The sequence below is a fragment of the Crocodylus porosus genome, unplaced genomic scaffold (assembly GCF_001723895.1).
Source record: "Crocodylus porosus isolate Cpor-Errol unplaced genomic scaffold, CroPor_comp1, whole genome shotgun sequence".
In the NCBI taxonomy this organism is placed as follows: domain Eukaryota; kingdom Metazoa; phylum Chordata; order Crocodylia; family Crocodylidae; genus Crocodylus; species Crocodylus porosus.
Window position 1 is genome coordinate 32,914,967 of NW_017728915.1, and position 13,062 is coordinate 32,928,028.

Here is a 13,062-nt window from a genome sequence, read left to right on the forward strand (position 1 = left end):
CAGCCCTGATGTCTATGAAATCTATGGACTCCACGTTGCAGCTCTACAGAGGTTAAGAGCCCTGTGCTCTGATCAGGTACATGGGAACAAAGGAATAAGTGGAACTGATTAGAAATAATTTTTGGCAAGAAATACAGACAAAAAAAGTGACCAATTGACTTTCGACAAATTGTCTTCAAAAAAAAATAAAAGCCCTTCTGGGTTTCATTAAAAAAAAAAACAACCCAATTTCTCAGATTTTGGTTTCCAGATTTTTGACCAAAACACCTAATATTTTAATAATTCTCACAGGAAAAAAAAAAAATCTAGAGCATATTTTTATGAGAATATATTGCTCACAAAAAAGTCAGCTAACCCTAACAAGAAAGTTATCATTATGTGACTAAACCAAAGATACGGAAATAAATATCAGTCTTCTACACTGAATGTATAGGAGCTTCAAGATGCGTTCATTGTATACTAAGAGGTCATTCAGCCCACGTTTTACATGTAAAATCCATCTGCGCTAGTCTGGCCTTCATCTATTTTGGCCATGTGAGCAGCACCAACACAAAGGCCTCTTCGCTTCCAATTTTGCAGTCCTTCTACAAGCAGATGTCTTTATTATGTCACCTGGTGTTATACACACAGAAGGCTGAGATCATTGCTAACACTGAAGAAATAGTGCCCTAAATATGAATTCAATATTCATGGTTAAGAGAAGAAGTAATCTCAATCCAGTTCAGCCTCTGAGGTTGATACCCCTTTTCAGGAGATGTGTGCACCACTATTTAAGATGTTTCATTATTTTGTTTTTTCCTGCTATAATGACTTTAACTGGAGAATACCTTCTCCCTGCCAAACTGTATGTTTACAATGGGAAAATTGAAGAGCATCACTTCCTTAATGTGTATACGAGACAGTTTGGCAGTAAAACGTATCTTAGTATCGTGTCACGCTTTGTGCCGATAAAGTTAAGTGTCTGAATCTGTCAGCATTTCCATTATAAACTGGACCATAAAAATGTTCCTTTGGGCTGAATCAGATGTCAAAGGCCTTGATTATCCTTTTGCCTGCTTTGACATAAATTGGTGGTTACACTACTGTAAAACTGTTGGAGGTAAGTAGGGGCAACCCCCAAAAGCTCCTATACTAGGTAAAATAGACCTCCGCATGCATCGGTGAAAGCACACCTTGTCTGCCGCTTCACACTCTTGCATTTGCTGCTTACACATTATCGTTAACTATGTGCACAAGTGGCCTGGTGGGCACGCATCTAATCTGATTTAAACATAAATATGGGATTAGAGGTTGGGGGGAGGGGGTATTTTCGTTACCTTGAGCTGTCTGCGTGTAAAAACCTGTGAAAATTAAATCAGGAAGTTTAAGTTTAGAGGTCACTTTTGGAAAGCACGTTCTCCAGGAAAGCTGGTTTGCTTCAGCAAAACAAGGACGGGACTCTATGGACAGGGATTCCTAGATTTTTATCCAGCTTCTCCCAGTGATTTGCCAAATCACTGTCCCCAAGTTCACCTACCCTGCTGACAATCTCACTTTCACAAACGTTTTAAGGAACAGCAAATAGCACTTGTTCCCCAGCTCACTGGGATGCTGTGAGGATTCATGAAGGTTTGCACAAAAAAAGCACTGCAGAAGTGCTGCTCAATAGTGCTGCCCGATTTCACATTCCCTTCTCCAAAAGCTAGGTGATGGTTACAGTTTTCATTTTAATCTTACTTCCTATCGCTTGCCTTGGAACAGGAAAGGTCTGTGCTTAGTGACATCCCCTATAGGCCATATAGTATGCATTGCAAACGTAGCCCCAGTGACTTTAAGGTCTCAAGGGAGATGCTTTAAAGAACCATTATCACAAATTTTAATGAATTTTAAAAGGAACCACACAAATATAATATTAATTAAATTATTACTTTCTGTGTGTGTTTTCCTATCGCTGCCGTTTCACTCATGCATTTCGAGCATTTACAGTGTTTCCCGGCCGTGTCCATTCAACAAGACCTCATTCCAGCTCTGATGACATCACAAGTCACTCTCCCCATGGAAACGGTTCTGTTGTCACAAACACAACATTGCCACGTGAAGGAGAGGAGGAGTCTGGTGAGAAATGCTTCTATTTACACACAACAATTTTGGCAATCAGCAATCTTGGGAACGGAAATACACACGAAAGTCTATGACAGTTTAATGAGGTTTTGGTAACATGCTGTAGTTTTCCAACTGTGCTCAAGTGCGATCATGGTTCTTAAAATATGAATTTCCTTACTTTTAGGGACTTAAAAGCAAACTGCATCCGTTTTGCTCAGCACAGCAATCTGAAAGTTCACGTCTGATTTTATTATTTAACGCGTAGGAAGACTTGCATTTCACCACCTGCCTAAGACGCTGCCTTTTATGAAGACAGTCTATGGAGATATGTTTGGAATTTTAAATCCCGGTGTTTTGCTTTTTCTTTAATCTTTTATTAATGGTTTGTGTTCCTGTAACTCCAATTGAGCATTACGCTGTTGGAGAGAAGTGCCACTCGCTGTGTACAACCACTGGAACTTATTTGATAATAAGGAGGTTTTAGTTGATTAAAATTGGCATTTTTCGGGCCATTGATGGACATCTTGTTGATAAACAGGAATAGCATTTTGACAGCAGCCGGATGGGAGGCAGTGTGAGAGACTGGTACCCAGATTTCATCTTGCTTTAATTCTGGCTTACCAATTACAAGCGGTTACTTTCGCACCAAATTCAAGTGCCCATTACTGTTTTTGTGACAAAGATTGACTACCAGTTAATGTGGATTTCTGACCCGGTCCTAGTCCCCTCCCCACTGTCTCTTCATGCTGCTCAGGGGAATGGATCTGAGGAAGACACAAAGTGGACAGGCCAGCGAGTGGCCACTAGATCACTGTCCGTACCGATGTGACTCCTTGTTTTTCTGGGAATGAGGCCACCACAGGTCTCCAACAGCATGGCTTCCTGCGGGTGGCAAGGCATTCAGAGCAGCGTGCAATGCCTGGGATCTGCATAACTACCTCTTGCCGTACAACAAGAGAGGACCAGCATTTAACAAATATTTACAATTGCTCTCCTGTTCCTGAAAGAATATGCAGAGTAATTCACTTCTTTTTTTCCTTCCATCCACAACCAGAGGGCATGTGAAAGAGGGCATCTTTTTCACATGCCCTCTGGTTTCTGGATTAGATGTGACCAGGGTAAGCGGAAGCCGTTTAGACTGGTTTCCTAAGACAGAACAACTGCATATATGCACTGCTTCAAACAGTCATGAAAAACTAGCTTCCGTCAAGACCACTTGAGGTGGCTTCTGGGCTGTGTTCGGACACCCAGGGCAACAGCCAGGAGCATCTCTACTTGATATTTCCACCCTACCACCTACAAAAACCACCCTAGAGAAGTGGGAATAGCCACCTTTGAATAGTGGTCTCCTCGAAAAACACCTGGCAAAAATGGCAGGACTGGGGAAAGAAAGTCAACTATTCTTCCCCCATGAGAAGATAATAGAAGGCAGAACGGATAGTAGGATGGGCCGTCTTCATGGAATAGGCCCACAGAACGCAGCCGGAATTAAAGTCTATTCTGTAGACATTTAATTGCATTCTCTAAAAACGTATGGATTAAGTGGTCATCATCATCATCACAATTATTAGAAAGTAAAATCTTTTTCTGTTAAAATCTTTTTCTGTTAATGCATAAAGACATTTAAAATTTAGAGAGGGCAGTTTAAACCCTTTGCATCTATTTCTATTTATCGCGCCCCAAAGATCATCCTCACCTACACCTTACAGTGTATATTGGCAGCTGTGAGGCAACAGTTTTGAAGGAGAAGGCATAGTTATTACTCTGCTAGCAAAAATACTGACAACTTGGGTTTGCCTTGTTCTCTTTTGCTCACCCTGGGAGCTACATGGATAAGATAATTCATGTCACAACAGACAACAGAGCCCAAGCATAGCCTTCAGGAAGAAAAGTCGAATAACGAAAAAAGGTGGTCACGGCCGGCAATGCTAATAAACATTTCACACTCTCTTCCCTTCTCTCTTTTTCAGACCCGTTCTCCTCACCTACACACCTACAACCCAAAAAGAAAAATGTCAAGGAGGGTAAATAGACCTGCTTTTCTTGAAAATACAGGAGCACAAGATTTCAAGCAAAAGCTGTGATGGCTTGGAAAGGTGGGGGGCAGGTGTACTCTTCAGGAAGAGGAGGGTGACAACAATTCTGAGGATGCCAGCAAAACCCCTGGAACACAAAGCTGACCACAATAAAATGCTGAAAAATGTCTAGAAATAGTGACGGCAACCAAGTCAAAGCTGTTTCTTTTCATCCACAGTTCCTAGTGTTCTGCAAAATGGGTGCAATGATTTTTTTTTTTTAAGACCAGACAGTTTATCTAAGGTAAATTTCAGATCTCAATGTCTAATTGTTTACAACACCCTCTTGACGAGGTTGTTCTTAGAACCGACTCCTCGCATCTGAATGAAAGATATGAATCCTATGCTCGGCACGAAGAAGGGATTGAACTTGTGAAACTGTAATGAGGGGATTGAAGCTGTGAAACTGGAATATAAAAACAGAGCCCACTACATCAACTAATATCACTTCGCTGTCCTCTTCTGTTCATATTTTATTGTGTATATATTACCTGATTTTGACGCACATGCTTTTCACTACAGGTCCACAAACAGAAGACGTGATGATAAATAATAAGATTAGATGAAATTTCTATTACGATCAACACAAATGTTTGGAGATTATACACTGTCTCCTATTTTTCTAGCTACCAGCTTCATATTTGAATTACAGCACATAAGTGAAACCTGACATGTCAAAAGAAAGTAATGTGCCAGCAATGCAGTGTTGTAATGCGCAACTGAAACTCCCTGTATTACATGCAACCAGCAAATGATTTATTAAACACTACAAGACAGGTTCTGATAAAAATCTGAAAAATTGAGAAAAATGACATCTGCACAGCATGAGAAAAGGCACACTACAATAAAAAAAGACCTCTTATTGTCTAGCAAAATTCCAGAGGAGTCATTCTGAGCCTGGAAATGGGCTCTCTAAACGCAGTTTAAATACATTTCTAATAGAACATTATTAAAAACAGCTTTCTTCCAAGCATTTTTGCTTATGGCTATTTTGGGGCCAATTCTTTCTGTTAGTTTCATGCCAGTGTAAATCAGCTGACTTTCTGCTGGACTTAAAAAGGTGTAACAGGGCAAATCTACATGTACATATTACGGTGAAACAATAAACTCTGGTGCATATCACACCAGAGTTTATTGCTCCTGGGCACCACGTTTACACGTGCGCCCAGGACTGCAGAACATTGAAAGCTTTAGATGACAAAGAAATGACAGCGCAGCCTCAGGTGGCAGAGTGCCCAGTGTGGTCAGCCAGCAGGCAGCCCCTAAACTGAAGCACCCCATGCCCCAGCCAGCCAGGTCAGCTTCTAGGCATGCACTGCTGCTCATGGAAGGACCCTGAAGCTGGATAGTACTTGTCTTTACAAGTACTAACCTGCTGCAGAGTTTATTAATGTCCTGAGGCCTAACAGAGCCGCACGTGTAGACATCAAGACATTTACTACAGAGCTAATTAGGCACCTCCACAGTAAACATCTCATGTAGACACTCCCACAGAGTAGAGAATTAGGTCCAGAATATTCTGAAATGTGTTTCCAAGCCATAAAATACACAGTGACTTGAAGATAAACTCATACTGGAAACAGGCAATGTATCACTTCTCTTCTTATTCTCTCCTTGTTGGACGGCTATTTTTCTTTTGAATCTTCTTAATGGATCTGTAAATCTTTAAATTTAGTCCCAGGGGTTAGACTTTGCATTACTAACACCGTGCATCTCAGAAGGCTACATAATGGTTTAGGCATGTATTTATTTCTTTGTCATCTAAAGCCTTCAAATGTCTTATGAGTTCTTACACTTAGGGAGATGTTTCTCACTACAACAACCATTGGTAACAAGTAATATTAAACATTTTAAGTGCTCTCCTCAGTCTATCACAGTAGATCATAAGAACCAGTGTTGATAACCACATGCTTACTTCAAACCCTGACGTGAGCCCAGCTGCAAATTTTACATTCTGTAATTACTGCCATGCTTCAAAGGCTGTGGGACTTTCCTTTGCAAGAAGTTTATATCATTGGTGAAGCAAGTATTTTGAGGTTATGCTACAGCATTTATTCTTGTTTCAGATACAAAAAGAGAATCAGTATGTTGTATACACTGAAACTCTTCTCAGAGAAGACCCTACCCTGCCTCCATAGGTGAGAAGGCTGATAAGAATGGGATTCACATGGATCCATAAGTAATTACGAGCTACATTTTCAGGACTCTTGGGAATGTATAGAAATCAGCTTCCCATGCATCAGCTTGTGGAAAGGGTGGGTGGGGTGGTAGAGAGGGGAAGATCAGGGCGGGGATAGGCAGCACATTGGCAGATAGGCCACAGAGAAGAAAGCAGAGCAGCAGATCACGCAGAGAGTACAGGGTGGGCATGTCACAGAGCACTCAGGTGCCCTGCACCTAAAAGCAGAAAAGGATCAGGAGAGACCCCTAGTGGTGAGAAGGCTCAGCTGCCAGTCACCAGGGCAGCACTGGTGCTGGTTGCTAGGGCAACCAGTGGAACCAGCTGACAGGAAGGGGCAGGGCTTGGCCCTTCTTAAGCCCAGGACTGAAGCCAGGAGGGCAGTTCCCCTCTGGCGGCCAAGGAGGGGGGAGCTCAGCCAGTGCAGAGAGAGAGGAGAAGATCGACTGCATGAGCATCCCTTGGTTGCTGCTATGGGTTGGAGTATTTCCTGGTAGGGATCAAATGTTGTTTTGACCAGACGGTTTAGTTTTATGTTATAGGCCAGGGGCTTTGTGGTTTTTTTGTGTTTACTGTTTGACCAGAGGACCGGGTGAGGCTATTGGGGGTTGGAGGAAGCCTCATAGGGACTCCATGGTAGCATGGGGACCCTGGCTCCAGAGAGGGCACAGCATTTGGGGTGCATTGACCCCAACCCCAGAGCAGGGGGGCAGTGAGGAACCCGGAGAGAGGGCTGCGAGGGGTGAAAAGCCCCAGAGTCAAGGGAGCCAGTGAGAAGCCCCTGAGAAAAGGCAAGGACCATGTTAGTACCATCTGCGAGGCTTGAGCTGCGGTGTAGGGGCGGAAAAGGAGCCGCAGACAGCGCCCCCTGGCACCAGGGCACATAAAGTAGGCAGCCTCCCGCTAATTACATCAGTCAATTAATCAATTAAGATTAAGGCGTGGCAGATGAGTAAGTAGCCGGTTGGCCCAGAACAGGAGGGTAGAGCTACCAATAGAAAGGCTCCAGTAGAGATGGTCCTGTCACAGGACGGCAGAGAGCAGGGCAGCAGATTGGGCAAGGGAAGGGGATTAGAGTGGCAAGGCTAATTTGTGGAACTCGTGCCAAAAAGTTGACCCCCGCTGCCTTAGAGACATGCAAACTGAGAAATATTGTTTGCTTACATATCAGAGTTGAGATCATCTGTGTTACTGGGACAGCCAGATTTTGCCCATGGTGACACTGTTGTGAGAAAACACGGCCTTTCCTAACAAATGCTGTGGGTCCCATGTTAATATCAGAATCGGGCAAATAATAAATGAATAATCTGTTCCCAGATATTCACCCTTTTGGGTTTACACAAGTTGCCTGAAAGCAGATTATGATTTTTCTTAGATGTTTTCCTTATACAAAGCCATTCCCCAATGCATTTCCACAACTATTTCTTGGGGTGAGTTTCAGGCAGGCCAGTCTGTTTTAAAGTAGCCGAAATGTACTTGGCAATTGATCTCCAAACTCATGTTCCTTCTTTTTTTTTCAGTACTTTGATTGGCTAGCCTTATCTCCTGAAATCAAGCTTCTTAAGTAATGCCCCAGAAAGCAAATTTAAATTTCATTTTCTATTAAGATGTGCATGCGGCATTCATGGACTTGACAATGATCTTGTTCGTTAAAGTATTCACAAAGTAAATATAAAAGGAGCACCCAGGCAAATCAAAGGTAATTCATTTAAAGAGAAAAACAAACATTCATAGAATACGTCTGCAGTATTTGTCTAGCTGTAATTGGTCTCTTGCTGCAGGAACAAAATCCCTGATACAAAGCTCATGATTGAGACTGGCAAGTAAACCATTATGGTTCAGAAAAAATTTTCAAGTTTCAAAACTGGATCCATCTTAAGGTGGACTAAAACTGAGCCTTTTAAAAACATTTTCATGTAGAGAGAGAGACCTATTCCTGATATTCAAGATACCCGGGCAAAGGCAGATGCAACTAAAATAATAATACCTACTTCGTGATTAGTGTTTTCATTCAATGGATCCCCAAGCACTCTACAAAGGCGGTCAAAACCACGAACCCCCATCTGTACAGTAGAGAAGCAGGCACAGCTAGGTGAGGTGACTTGCCCTAAGTGACTCAGCAGCAGAGGTAAGATTAGAATCGGGCCTCCTCAGTCCAAGGCCAGACTCCAAGCACTAGGCCACATAGCACATGGCGCATTCCCTCCAGAGAGCAACAAAAAAGCCACGCCCTGCCATTTCTACAACACCACTGCCGTTTAACAGTGACTTTTCTCCCAAAAGAAGGAGCCTACCCCATGGTTTACTGCTTTTGTCACCTGTCTTATCTCTTAGATTCCATGCAAGCGGCATCACTATAAGAGAGAGCATGGGAGCTTGGGCCTCCCCAAGTCCTTCAGTGTCACACTTGACTAGCTATTATGGATGGGCTTCCCTCTTTTCTTTTTTGCTTGGTTAACTAAAATGACTCCTTGCTTTCAAATTTCTAAACCTGCTGTATATCGAGCAGTCCTTGAGTGACCCAAGTCAAACCAGAGCCGTTGATTCGGTGCACTAATTGCAAAGGAAATACCACCATCTGGTGGTCTCTTTGAAAATGCTTTGCATTTCTTAAGAAAATCCTCCTCACTTGCCTGACCTGCAAAAGTCCTTATTTTTGTCCAGCCCTGAAGAAACAATGTGCTCTCATAGGCTCTTAGCCCCCAAAGCATGTTCCTTGCCAAGATGCTTAATACCCGATTAAGTCCAATCGGAGAACACTGAACTCAATTCTCTTTGGCGTTTAATCTTGAATAGTCTAATTTGGTAGAACTCTTGTGCGTACCATCTTTTCTGACGTATAAGATGTACTTCCCTTCCGAAACAAGATCAAATTATAGAAGACAAACGCATTTGATAGAATTTTGGCCTACTTTTTATTACAATGACTTTGATTCTCTTTTTTACATGCCTTAGATGAATATAATGCAGTTTCGTTTTAGAGATCCTTTTTCAAGGGAAAAACTCATACGCTGGGAAATATGGTATGTCACACTCACTCTGCATACGACGCAAATGGCTACACAGTGTTCAAGGCTTTGGGGAAATCAGCCGTAGATGGTACGTTATCTTACCCTGTCATCCAAACCATCAGCAACGGAAAGAGACAGTCCAAGAGGCAGAAGTTTTCAGACATGTCTGAACAAGGGGTCTAGGTCTGAATCTCCCCAACATTGTGGACATACTCAGACTGAAAACTCAATCTGAACTTCAGTGCTTTGATCCTACCTCCAAAGGCCAGGGTGAAACACCAAAGGCAATCAATTCTGATGACTGGGTAGTTTGCTCTCATTCTCAGTTTTGCCACACAGGTCCATCTCCAGTTTCTAACCACGAAGCCATTCTGCCACCCGGTTCATTCAGCAGTACAAACATTTGGAGATTATTAGAGACAGATGAAGTGGGCTGAATCCAAGGTCCATCACTGAATAATTAGGGATGCTACAAAACTTGATCCCAGAGCTTCCAAATGCTGAAAAGTGAAAGTTTGAATATTTAACTTTTCATTTAAAAAAAAGCCCAATCGTGTATGTAGGTTTTGTTAATTTTGCTCTTTAAAATCTTATTGTTTCAAGTAAAAAGGGACTACAAAATCCAACACCTATCTGGATATAGGCAATGGCTTTAGAGAGACAGTCTCCTGAGATTATATAAAACTATATTGTTATTTATCTTTAAGACATTCAGTATTTTCATACTCTTTACAATGATTGGGAACTATACAACATAAAGACAATCTAATTTGTTTTGATGGCCAAATAAATTCAAAATGGAAATAACTAAAGCAACTGTTCTTGTGTTCCCTTCCCCACCCCCAGACTTACTTTCAGTCAAGCTGGTTCTGATCCCCTTATATCTTACTATTGTGCCTGGTGGGTGTCAATGGATACCAAACCTGAGAAGTTGTATTTTACCCCCAATTTGCACATACGTAAATAAGTAGACAGGTGGCAAATCTGACCTAGAATTTATAAATGTCTCGTTCTGTTTGGCATTTTAGAAGTTTAAGGGGCAGCATGTTAGTGGAGATTATCAGATTACCAGCTAGAGTAGATCTCTATGGGCATTTACAGACATTCTCTGGGAGTGTGTGAGGGGGGTGAGTGGGGCGGGGGGGAGGTGGTGCTTTAATTAAAGTGCTTGGAGAGTCATGTGTATCAGCATCCCCACACTGAGAAATGGTGACAGGGGTGCTTTAACTGAAGCTCATCATACAAGCTTTAGTTAAAGCACCCCCGCCACCATTTTTCAGCACGGGGACACTGATACACGAGACTTTGGAGTCTGCTGGAGTGCAGTAATTACCACGCTCTGGCAGACTTGATTAATCGAGTCTGCTCTGATGCGCTGTAATTGCAGAGCATAGGAGCAGCCTTGCTGCACATCTATAGGTGCCCTATAGCTCCAGTAAATTCAGTAATGCTAAGTCAGTTTATATCAAGTGATGTCTGGGCTTACAAATACTGTCACCTCTTAGCAATAGCTAGGCCACAGTGAGCCCAATCCCAACAGTATTCTCTATCAGAAGAAGAGGGAATTGTTCTTCAAACCGGAAATATTTTACCTACCCATAAAACAGAGGGTTTGTTAGCACCCTGCCCTGCTTCAATACATAAATGGTAAGGGAAAACTTGACAAACAAGTATATAAGAGCAGTTGTGATAAAACAATAATTACACCAGATACTATAACAGGTTATTATAAATGAATCAGAAGCCTGCACTTGCCATAAATATTCCATTTTCTCATTTAAATGTGGTGTTCTAATCTTTGGGAGGTAATTATCGATCATCTGCCACGCTCATCATATCGCTACACTCAAGTTAAACTTAATCTGTACTCCAGTGAGTGAGTACAATTGCAGAGCAATTTGTTTTCAGCACTTACAGTGTACTAAGGTACTTTACTGAACAGGCAAGAAGGAAAATGCATCCTGATTTCATTATCTAAAGGTTCGAACATTTTAGGGGAAGATTTATATGTGATTCAGTTCACCTTTGCTTCCCTTTGTGGAAGTCTGGATGTGCGCGTCTCGAAGTCTCACCCATGTGCTTGCTGAAATATACCCATGCCCACAGTTCAGTAGATACTCTTGATTCCCTTCATTATTTTCAGGTGGCTTGGCAAAGCTCTCATTTAGTGTGCAACATTTCAGTCCTACACAAAAAGCTGTTCAGAACGTGCCAACAGTGGATTTCATTAAACAAGTATATGAGAAGTATAGAGCATCTCAAAAAAGAAAACTGTTTTCATTCTGATATAAAACACATGTCAACCAGTTCTAAAAACTGTACCTTTGCAATTTAAAAGTTTGTCTGAGCCTCTTAAAATGATGTGCCTGGCTCTGTGACACTTATGGTACCGTGGTACTGCATGATGTTCACGAAGAAAGATTCACATAAGCATGGCTGTTGATATAAATTATCATGGGATGCAATCAATAGTACAAATGTGCACTGTATATTTCCCTAATAAATTTTGGATAAAAGTCAGTATTTCCACAGTTTTCACTACTGTTCATTCAAATTTAACCCAAGGCGATATCATCATAGACAACAAGGACTGGAAGGACCTCAGGAGGTCACATCTAATCCAACTCCCTGCTCAAAGCAGGCACAGCTTCAAGTAGATCAACCCAGCCAGTGCTTTGTTAAGTGGGGCCTTCAAAACCTTCAAGGATGGAGATGCCACCACCTCTCTGGGTAACCCGTTCCAGTGCTTCACCACCCTTCTAGTCAGAAAGTTTTTCCTAATATCCAACTTACACCTCCCTTGCTGCAACTTGAGCCCATTGCTCCTTGTTCTGTCATCTGCCACCACTGAGAACAGCCCAGCTCCGGCCTCTTTGGAGCCCCCCTGCAGGGAGTTAAAGGCTGCTATTAAATCTTTCATCAGTCATCTCTCCTCTAGACTAAATAAGCCCAGTTCCCTCAGCCTCCCCTTACAAGTCACGTGCCCCAACCCCCTCCCCGTTTTCACTGCCCTCCGCTGGACTCTCTACACTTGTCCACATCTTTTCTATAGTAGGGGCTATCCTTATTATAGCCTACCACAATAATCAGTGTAGCTCTATCTGCAAACAAGAAGTAAAGAAACCACAAGAAGTTGGATTTTAGCTAGTGTAAATCACTGTAGCTTCACCGGAGTCCACTGAAGTAGTACTAATACCCACCAGGTGAAAACCAAGCCAGAAAATCAAGGCAGAACATGAAGTTGAAATGACATGAATTGCACAGCTACAGTCACCAGGACGCAACTATTTCCTCCCAAAAGCACAAGATGGCTCCAGCTCCAGCTTGTTTCAAGAACCCAAACAAAGATCTGTTTTTGAACAGATGTGCCATACTGATGATAGATAGCCACTAGCATATCTAATTAAGCCCATGTGTGAGAAATATAACGGTTTGGATAAACTGTGAAAAAGGTCACTTTTGAACTGCAAGATGAATTTATTTTGATTAAGAAATAAGAAGGTAAAAAAGAAAGCAGTTACTGGAGTTTCAGATTGTACAGCAATAGAAAAGGGACTCACAAGCCCCTGAGGGACAGGAGTCTACCCACCCACACACAGCTTATATTTCAAGTGTTCATTTTAAGGCCATGACTTGACCTCTCTTTATAGAGACATACGATGTCTTGGCAAAGTCTCAGATACCTAGAATAGTGATCTATCGTAAACAGATTTAG